General features: G+C 43.6%; 1 non-coding gene across 1 annotated transcript; it reads left to right on the top strand.

Annotated features, from left to right (window-relative positions):
- Positions 1-1,134: 1,134 nt before the first annotated feature.
- TRNAE-UUC (transfer RNA glutamic acid (anticodon UUC)) lies at positions 1,135-1,205 on the top strand. The gene has a single exon. It is a non-coding gene; the product is annotated as a tRNA-Glu (tRNA).
- Positions 1,206-10,941: the final 9,736 nt, after the last annotated feature.

The following is a 10,941-nucleotide window of genomic DNA, read 5'->3' as shown; positions in this document are numbered from 1 at the left end:
GATGGCCGCTTGTTAGCATTTAAGACCTCAGACGCCACATTTCAAAGTGGCAGGGGATATTCCTGATTTAAGGCTTAAAGGTTATCTGAGGGCAATAGTTTGGGGATGTCGTCCGGCATCTGTGGATTCATAACGTCTGGATTCTGGGAAAATTTTAAATTCTGTTCTTCATTGCCCTCTTTTTGATCAGGATTCTTCTACAGAACAAGATTCCCCACCCTTTTGTGTTCCACCCTTCCCCCGATGAAGGTCCCTGGGTGGCACAAGCAGCTAGAGCTGGAATACTAACCTAAAGATTGGTGGTTCAGACCTACACAGGGGCACCACAGAAGAGACACCTAGACATCTGCTTCCATAAAGATTGTTGTTGTTGTTGTTGTTGTTGTTGTTGTTAGGTGCCGTCGAGTCAGTTCCGACTCATAGAGACCCTGTGTACCGCAGAATGAAACACTGCCTGGGCCTGTGCCATGCTCACAATCATTGTTATGCTTAAGCCCATTGTTACAGCCACTGTATCAATCCATCTCATTGAGGGTCTTCCTCTTTTTCCACTGACCCTGTACTTTACCAAGCATGATGTCCTTCTCTAGGGACTGATCCCTTCTGACAACATGTCCAAAATACGTCAGATGCAGTCTCGCTATCCCTGCTTCTAAGGAGCATTCCGGTTGTACTTCTTCCGAGACAGATTTGTTCGTTCTTTTCCATAAAGATTACAGCCATGAAAACCCTGTGGAGCAGTTCTACTCTGTAATACCTGGGGCCGTCATGAGTTCGAACTGGCTCCACAGCAGGGGGTTGGTTTTGGTTTTCTTCCCCATGTGACTTAGATAACAGTTGGTGCCCACTCTTTCTTAGGACACTCAGAAGACTCAGGAATGCTTTCTCGTTTCCTGTGACAAGACCAGACACAAACCATTCCCCTTTTGCCTGACTCTGTTCACAAGGCCAGACACAGACCCTCCAGCTTCCAGGTGTTATCTCATGAATGATTAGCTGAGATTAGGACTTTGTCCCCTTGAGACTAGCTAGACATAGAGATAAACATTTGCTGCTCAGTTGACTGAGACCCCCTCGCCAATTGCAAAAACAACCCCTACCGTACAATTATCCCATGTATACCTTGTCTATGATGCATTGGTGCTTCAGTGGTAGAATTCTCGCCTTTCATGTGGGAGACCTGGGTTTGATTCCCAGCCAATACACCTCATGTGCAGCTTCCACCTCTCAGTGGAGGCTTGTTTGTTGCTACAATGCTGAATGGGTTTCAGTGGAGGTTCCAGACTAAGGGTAGGAAGAAAGGCCTGGTGATCTGCTTCTGAAATTCAGCCAACAAAAACTCTAGGGATCACAATAGCCAATTCGAAACAGATGACAGGGATGGTGCCGAAGTGGGCAGCATTTCATCCCGTCGTGTACGGGGTCACCATGAGTCAGAGCTGACTAGATAGCAGCTAGCAACAAAACATGCCTAGTCTACACCACCTAGAAAAATCCAGGGTGAAACCACCCTGCTGAGAAGCCGGTCCTGGATCTGGGGTGCTCTCCCTACAGAAACAGGGAGAGTGAGACGCGCCTCCTTGCTTGTTGGGTGACAGCCTTCTCCCAGGCCAACTGACTCAGGAATCCGCAGTTTAACGAGCACCCTTGGGTGATTCTGATGCTCAGAGTTCTGACAGACCATCTTATGGGCGCACAGTTGAATCTCAGACAGCCCCTTTCTGTATCAGCAGGGAGGGCGTTGGGGACCCCTGGCTGGAGGAGCACTCCTCCAAACTGCGGTTCTACCTGAGAACTTGGGCCCACCAGCACTCTGATTTGCCTCGAGAGAAACAGACCTTGTAAACAGAAACGGATTTAAGTGATGGTTGCTGAGAATTTTGAGGGCAATGCATTTCTTTTCAAAGGCAGCTCCGAAAACAGCCTTCTCGATGTGCTCGGGGTGGAGCCTTCTTTCTTCACCAGCCTCCTCCTGGTTCAGCCCTTTATTGGTTTGTCATCATCTCCCCTGTGGGGGATGAATGATCTCCTCTCTGGGAATATCATGGGGACTGCAGTCACTGCCAGAATTCCTTGGCACAAAATCTCTCCCTGAGTCAGAGCCGAGCGCCGTTACCTAGTCCGGACCAGCTGCGCTGGCAATATGTCTGGGAGGCATTTGAAAATTTTATGATGAATAAAAATTATCCATTACACAGACTTCTGCACTGTATATTCATCTAGGACCTCTCCAGCTACACGACCAATGGTCTTCTGTTTATATATATTTTTTCAAACGACACTCTAACTACAATAACAAAATTATACATCTAAAAATTTGAACATCCAGTAACATTACATAAAATTTGTCATTCTATATGTTGTCAAATCTTTAATAATTATAACAATGAACACAACATTCACTGAACGGGCAAAAGAGAATGCTGAAATCGTGTAAAGTTGTTTTTTAGGTTAAATAATCAAAAGATTGAAAAAACAAAGAGAATGTTGAAAGACGCTGAACAATACAAATCTTTCAAGCCTCTTCAGCTCTCTAACCAAGTCCTTGCATGTAGGTGACCTTAGTTGACAATACCCTGTCTGGTGATAAAATCAGAATTTTTAAAGGACCCAGTGGCCCCATGAAAAGGGAGGGAGGGTGGAAACTGCAAGCACGCAAGAAAGAAAATGAACTCCTTTAAAGTGCCGTTTAGGGCCAGGCCAGGGCTCATTCATGCAGCGGCCTTCTCATGACAGCAGCACATAAATGCTACATGCTAATTATGGCTGGAGACGGTGGGGGCTCAGCGGCAGAATTCTGGCCTTCTGTGCAGGTGACCTGGCTTCAATTCCCGGCCAATGTACCTCATGCAAAGCCACCACCCGTCCGTAAGTGGAGGCTTGTGCGTTGCTGTGATACTGAACAGCTTTCAGCGGAGCTTCCGGACTGAGACGGACTAGGAAGAAAGGCCTGGCAATCTCCTTCTGAAAATCAGCCAATGAAAATTCCGTGGATCAAGAAGGTCCAAATCCCCAACTGATCATGAGATGGTGCAGGACCAGGTAGCATTTCGTTCCATCGTGCAGGGGGCCCTCATGAGTCCGGGCCGACTCTCATGGCAGTTGGTCCATTTTCACGAATGCCGTTTTTTCCCTTTCTCTCTGTCTTTTCTCCACGGTGTAAAAATTCTCTTCCTGAAAATAGCCTATGGTGTCATGAAGCTTGCCTAGTTTCACGTGATCGATGCGTTTTTCACTTTTGTACTAGAACGTTCTTTTTCTGATTCCTCCCCCGTTCTGGCTGCGGTGACTTTCCATACATTCTGGAGAAGCCTGATTTTACTTTGGCTTCCACTGGTTGGCTCTCCACGGAGAAAAGACTTTAAGTTCTGCACTTAAAAATAAAAACCTTGGCAAGGGTTCTGATGAATGAAACACAGCAAGATATACTTGTAAAAAAAAAAAAGATACACTTGTAACATGGGCTCAAATTAGCTTGGATTTCATAAGATTTTGAAGCCAGTGAGTAAAAGAAAAAAAAAAAAAAGACTGTTGGCTGCCCAGGTGGAGAAGTTAGAGTGAACCACTCAGCACGGTGCTGCCCATCCCCACAGGGCTGGCCTGGCAGTGGCAGAGAGGACGCCTGGCCTAGGAAGCTGCTGGCCCTTGGGTGCAGTTGCCACGGGAATTCAGGTGGCCAGGGCTCAACTAACCAGGAGAGCGCAGATGCATGCTTCGCCCCTCTCAACTGCTGGTCCTTCCAGTTTGCACCCTTTAATACATTTTGCCAAACACTGGTTGCCCGTTTTAGTTAGACTAGGAATGGCGTCCCTGGCCACACGCTCACCTCCCGATGTTCCACCTGCTGCATTCCCTCTGTGCTCAGGACTCAGCAGGCAGGGACAACGGAAGAGACATTTTCCACCTCTTGTGCTTAGAACCCTGGTGCCATAGTGGTTAAGTCCTACGGCTGCTAGCCAAAAGGTTGGCAGTTTGAATCCACCAGGCACTCTTCGGAATCTCTATGGGGCAGTTCCACTCTGTCCTATAGGTGGCTATGAGTCGGAATTAACTTGATGGCAACGGGTGGTAAGAAGGAGCCCTGGTGGTGCAGTGGTTACTAACTGAAAGCTGATGGTTTGAATCCACTGGCTGCTCCGCAGGAGAAAGATGTGGTAGTCGGCTTCTGTAAAGACTGCTTAGGAGTCGGAATTGACCCAATGGCAACGACTTTGGGCTTCTGGAGGTAAGAAGAGTTACTTCTCAACTGGAGCCCAAACAGCCCGCCTCAGGGACATGCTGTCCATCGTCTTCAGCCTCCCCCCAGCAGGCAGCCCCCTTCCATCCACAGAGGCCAAGGAGGGTGGCTCAGTTTACTATGCCCTTCCCAGCGTTACTTCGGTTGCAAACTTGCTTGGTAAATAGTCAAATCCAGTGTAAATGGATGTGCCGCAGCACAGCAGTCTTCAAGTTACACCGAGACTTTGGAAGGGACACAGAGAACAGGGGCGTGAGGTGCTAACTTTGCAGACGCTCATCTTCCACGTGTCCTCTTCCTTAACCAGGGATGTTCCCAGGATCCCATTCATGGCTGGTGGTCCCCGGCCTACCTCCCCTTTGCTCAGCAACCTACTCTCCCTTTACAGACGTTATGGATTGAATTGAGTCCCCCCAAAATATGTGTCGTAAATCCTAAACCTCTACACCTGTGGATGTGATCCCATTTGGGATGCTAATGAGACTGCCTCAGTGTAGCCAATCACCTTTGAGATATAAAAAGAACAGATCAGGCACAGAGAAGGAAGCACAAATGGAGAAATACTGAGGCCACATAGAAGTGAGGAACAGAGGCCAAAAAGAAACAAGGATCTTCCCCCAGAATGGACAGAGAGAGACTTCCCCTAGAGCCGAAGCCCTGAATTCAGACTTGCAGCATCTTGAATGGCGAGAAAACACATTTCTGCTCTTTAAAACCACCTACTTGCGGTGCGTCTGGTATAGCAGCCCTAGGAGGCTAAGACACTAGAGGAAATGTGTCACCCCACCATCTGGAATCTTACTGGGGGACATTTCAGGCAAAGGAACAATTCACAATACTGGGCACAGCTCCTTGACTCCAGGCACAGGACCCACAGCGGCCCTCCTGTCCTCCCAGGTCTTCCGTACGTTTCTGTGAAGACATTTCGGTCTGTGCTGGGATGTCACATATGCAGTTACACGGGTTGCGGAGAAGGTTCGAGCCAGAACAGTGTTCCACTCTAACCACGCCGTGCCTGATCCTATCCAGGTGACAACTTTTGGCAAGGTCGTGACCTCACCTAGCTGTCTGACTATAGTAAAAGTAGGACACTCAGTGTTTGCAAAAAGCATGATGCTAGCCCCTGGCCTGCTCTCTGCATTTTCACCCTGGGGAAGCCCTTGGCAGCGCTCTCGTTAGCTGGGTTTTAGCAGTGTATTTTACACAATTTCAAGGCACAAGGAAAAGCGTCCACGTTTACTTCCAACAGATCAATGCAATACCTTTAAGTAAAAGAAACACATAATAATGATAGCTAATGTTTTATGTTTCTTCAGACTTGTGGGAACAACCACACTCATTGATTTTTGTCACAAGGTGTTAACATTTTTATAGAGGCAAGAGTTAAAATGGCTTCCCTGGGCCAAGAGCCAACATTTACAGAAAACAACAGTTTTACACAGAATCCAAACTTGCACACGTTTTCCTTATCAGCATGAGTTGGCAATACTTACCAGCACAAGGATTAGCATTCAGTGACCAACCTTCCTAAATACAAAGGAAAATCAAATGTGATTAACCAATCAAAACAAAGGGCAAGATACTCATCTAAGCTTTAAAAAGGTGTTGTAACTCTACAAGGGTTTCTGAGAATAGAAACAAAGTTAAAAACAATACAGACTTATTATTCAGTCAGAGCCCTAGCGGCACAGTGGTTTACAGCTGCTAACCAAAATGTTGGCAGTTCAAATCCACCAGGCACTCCTTGGAAACCCTATAGGGCAGTTCCACTCTGTCCTATAGGGTCACTATGAGTCGGAATCGACTCAATGTATTTTTATTATTTGATCAACAATTCACAAATTGGGGAACACATAGCCTAAACCACGTGTTCCAAATAAATGTGGCAGCACTGGGGTTAATACAGTCAGAGAGGAACAAAGAAAGTCTGAGAAGTCTACATGATTTTAGCTGGGTTCTTTTTTTTTTTGGATTTCTGGCTTTTTTTTTTTCTTTTTTTTTTAATTGTGCTTTAAATGAAGGTTTACAGAGCAAACTATTTTCTCACTAAGCAACTAATACACATATTGTTTTGTGACATTAGTTGCCAACTTCACAATGTGTCAACCCTTTCCCTTTCTTGACCTTGGATTTTCCATTTCCATTCGTCCAGCTTTCCTGTCCTCTCCTGCCTTCTTGTCCTTGCTCCTGGTGGGGCGGGGGGTATGCCCATTAGTCTCATATATACGGTTGAGCTACCTATATTATTGTTTGTTTTATGGGCCTGTCTAATCTTTCACTGAAGGGTGAACCTCAGGAGTGACTCCAGTACTGAGTAAAAAGGATGTCCGGGAGTCATACTCTCGGGGCTTCTTCAGTCTCTGGGAGACCAGTGAGTCTGGTCTTTTTGTGTGTGTCAATTTGGATTTTGTTCTACATTTTTCTCCAGCTCTGTCCAGGACTGCAATCGTGATCCCTGTCAGAGCAATCGGTAGGAGCTGGGCACCATCTAGTTGTGCTGGACACTGTCTGATAGAGGTTTTGGTAGTTGTGGTCCATTAGTCCTTTGGACTGATCTTTCCCATGTGTCTTTGGTTTTCATCTCCCTTGCTCCAAATGGGGTGGGACCGGTGGAATACCTTAGACAACTGCTCACAAGCTTTTAGGAACCCAGATACTACTCACCAAAGTAGGATGTAGAACATTTTCTTTATAAACTATGTTATGCCATTTGGGCTAGATGTCCCCCGAGCCCGTGGTCCTCAGCCCTCAGCCCAGTAATTTGGTCTCTCAGGGAGTTTGCATGAGTCTGCAAAGCTTTCATGACCTTATCTTGGTCAAGTTGGGCTGACTTCCCCCGTATTGTGTACTGTCTTACCCTTCACCAAAGTTACAACGTATCTATTGTCTAGTTAGTGTTCCCCACCCCCCACCCCGTAACCATCAAAGATTGTTTCTTTCTGTGTGGAAACATTTTCATGTGTTTTTGTAACAGTGGTCTCATACTGTATTTGTCCTTTTGTGATCGACTTATTAAGCTCAGCATAATGTGCTCCACATTCATCGATGTGAGATGTTTCAAGGATTCATCACTGTTGTTCGTCATTGCATAGTATTCCACTGTGCGTATGTGCCATGCTTTGTTCAGCCATTCATATGTTGATGGGCACTTAGGTTTTTTCCACCTTTTTGCTATTGTGAATAATGCTGCAGTGAACATGGTTGGGCCTGTGTCCATTCGTGTGGCTGCTCTTTTTTCTCTAGGATATATTTCTAGGAGCAGGATTACTGGATCTTGTGGTATTTCTGTTTCTCGCTTTTTAAGGAAGTGCCGTATCATTTTCCAAAATAGCTGTGCCATTTTGCGTTCCCATTAGCAGTGCATAAGAGTTCCAAGCTCCCTGCAGCCTCTCTAACATGTGTTATTTTCTGTTTTATTTTTTTTTTTTTAATTAATGCCACTAATGTCGGGGTGAGACAGTATCTCATCGTAGTTTTGATTTGCATTTCTCTAATGGCTAGTGATCTAGACCATTTCCTTAAGTGTCTGTTAGCCAGCCGCCTTAATGTCTTCTTTGGTGAAGTATCTGTTCATACCCTTTGCCCATTTTTTTAGTTGGATTATTTGTCTTTTTGTTGTACAGGTGTTGAATTTTCCTGTAGATTTTAGAGGTTAGATCTTTGTTGGATATGTCATAGCCAATTTTTTTTCCCCCAGTTTGTAGGTTCTCTTTTTACCCTTTTGGTGAAGTCTTTTGATGAGCATAAGTGTTTAATTTTTAGAAGACTACAGTTATCTAGCTTATCTTCTGGTGTTTGTGTATTGTGAGTTATAGTTTGTATCATATTTATGCCGTGTATTAGGGCCTTCAGCATTGACCCTATTTTTTCTTCTATGATCTTTAGTTTTTGGTTTTATATTTAGGTCTTTGATCCACTTTGAATTAGTTTTTGTGTATGGTGTGAGGTACGGGTTCTGTGTCATTTTTTACAGATGGACATCCAGTTTTGCCAGCACCATTTGTTAAAAAGACTGTCTTTTCCCTACTTAATGGAATTTGGGCCTTTGCCGAAGATCAGGTGACCATAGGTGGATGGATTTACATCCGGGTTCTTATTTGTCAACGTGTCTGTCATTCACCAGTACCAAGCTGTTTTGGGTACCATAAGTAGGTTCTGAGGTCAGATAGTGCAAGGCCTTCTACTTTCTTCTTCTTCAATAGTGCTTTCTTATCCAGGGCCTCTTTCCTTTCCATATTAAGTTAATGATTGGTTTTTCCATCTGGTTAAAGAATGATGTTGGTATTTGGATACAGATTGCATTGTATTTGTAGACTACTTTGGGTAGAATTGACATTTTAACAATGTTGAGTCTACCTATCCATGAGCATGGTATGTTTTTCCGTTTATGTAGGCCTCTTTTGGTTTCTCAAAGTAGTGTTTTGTGGTTTTCTTTGTATAGATCTTTATGTCCCTGGTTAGATTTATTCCCTAGTATTTTATTTTTTTACCTTCTATTATATATGATATTGTTTTCCTGATTTCCTTTTCATAGTTCTCTTTATTGGTGTGTAGGAATCCAACTGATTTTTATGTTTATCTTGTACCCTACTACTGTGGAGAATCTTTCTATTATTTCCAGTAGTTTTCTTATGGAGTCTTTTGGGTTCTCTACATATAGTAACATATCCTCTGCGAAAAGGGACAGTTTTACTTCTTTCTTACCAATTTGGATGGCTTTTATTTCTTTTTCTTGCCTTATTGCTCTGGCTAGGACTTCCAATACAGTGTTAAATAGGAGTGATAAAGGGCATTCTTGTCTTGTTCCTATTCTCAGGAGGAATGTTTTCAGCCTCTTTCCACTGAGAATGATGTTGGCTGTTGGTTTTGTATAGATGCCCCTTATTATGTTGAGGAATTTCTCTTCTATTCCTATTTTATTGAGAGTTTTTTTTTTTTAAATCAGGAATGGGTATTGGACTTAATCAAGTGCCTTTTCTGTGTCATTTGAGATGATCATGTGATTGTTTTCTTTACCTGGTGGATTATACTGACTGATTTTCTAATGTTGAACCATTCTTGCATACCTGGTATGAATCCCACTTGGTTGTGGTGTATTATTTTTTTTGATATGATGCTGAATTCTATCAGTTAGAGTTTTGTTGAGAATTTTAGCATCTATATTCATGAACGATCTTGGTCTATAACTTTCTTTTTTTGTGGTACCTTTGCCTGGTTTTGGTATCAGGATTATGCTGGTTTTAGAGAATGTATTTGGAGCTCTTCTCTGAATATTTGGTAGAATTCTCCAGTGAAGCCATCTGGGCCAGGAGTTTCTTTTTTCTTGGGAGTTTTTTTTTTTTTTTTTTTTTTTTTTTACGTTTTCAATCTCTTCTCTTGTTATGGGTCTGTTCAGATTTTCTACCTCAGTTTGTGTCAGTTTATGTAGGTAGTGCGTTTCTAGAAATTTGTCCATTTCCTCTAAGTTTTCAAATTTGTTGGAATGTAGTTTTTCATAGTACTCTGTTACGATTCTTTTTATTTCAGTCTGTTGTAATGTCCCCCATTTCATTTCTTATTTGGGTTAGTTGCTTTCTATCCTGTTTTTCTTTGGTCAGTTTGGCCTGTGGTTTGTTGCTTTTGTTGATCCTTTCAAAGAACCTTTACATAGATCAAGAGGCAGTTGTTCAGGCAGAACAAGAGGATACTGAGTGGTTTAAAGTCAGGAAAGGTGTGTGTCAAGGTTGTTTCCTTTCACCATACCTCTTCAATCTGTACGCTGAGCAAATAATATGAGAAGCTGGACTATATGAAGAACAGGGCATCAGGATTGGAGGAAGACTCATTAACAACCTGCATTATACAGATGGCACAAACTTGATTGCTGAAAGTGAAAAGGACTTGAAGCACTTACTAAAGAAGGTCAAAGACCACAGCCTTCAGTATGGATTGCACCTCAGCATAAAGAAAACAAAAGTCCTCACAACTGGACCAATGAGCAACATCATGATAAACGGAAAAAAGTTTGAAGTTGTCAAGGACTTCATTTTACTTGGATCCACAATCAACAGCCATGGAAGCAACAGTCAAGAAATCAAGTGATGCATTGCATTGGGCAAATCTGCTGCAAAGGATCTCTTTATAGTGTTGAAAACCAAAGATGTCACCTTGAAGAGTAAGGTGTGCCTGACCCAAGCCATGGTATTTTCAGTTGCATCGTATGCATGTGAAAGCTGGATGATGAATAAGGAAGACTGAAGAACTGATGCCTTTGAATTGTGGTGTTGGTGGAGAATATTGAATATACCTTGGAGTGCCAAAAGAACGAACAAATCTGTCTTGGAAGAAGTACAACCAGAATGCTCCTTAGAAACAGGGATGGCAAGGCTGCATCTTACATACTTTGGACATGTTGTCAGGAGGGATCAGTCTCTGGAGAAGCACATCATGCTTGGCAGAGTACAGGGTCAGCGGAAAAGAGGAAGACCCTCAAAGAGGTGGATTGACACAGTGGCTGCAACAATGAGCTCGAGCATGAGAACGATTGTAAGGATGGCACAGGACTGGGCAGTGTTTCGTTCTTTTGTGCATAGGTTTGCTGTGAGTCCGACTTGATGGCACCTAACAACAACAAAAACATAGACCTGTCTAATCTTTGGCTGAAGGGTGAACCTCAGGAGTGACTTCAGTACTGAGTTAAAGGGTTTCTTCAGTCTCTGTAAGAC

This window comes from Elephas maximus, chromosome 2 (assembly GCF_024166365.1).
Source record: "Elephas maximus indicus isolate mEleMax1 chromosome 2, mEleMax1 primary haplotype, whole genome shotgun sequence".
NCBI classification, from domain to species: Eukaryota; Metazoa; Chordata; class Mammalia; order Proboscidea; family Elephantidae; genus Elephas; species Elephas maximus.
This window is presented reverse-complemented; position numbering and strand designations above follow the sequence as displayed.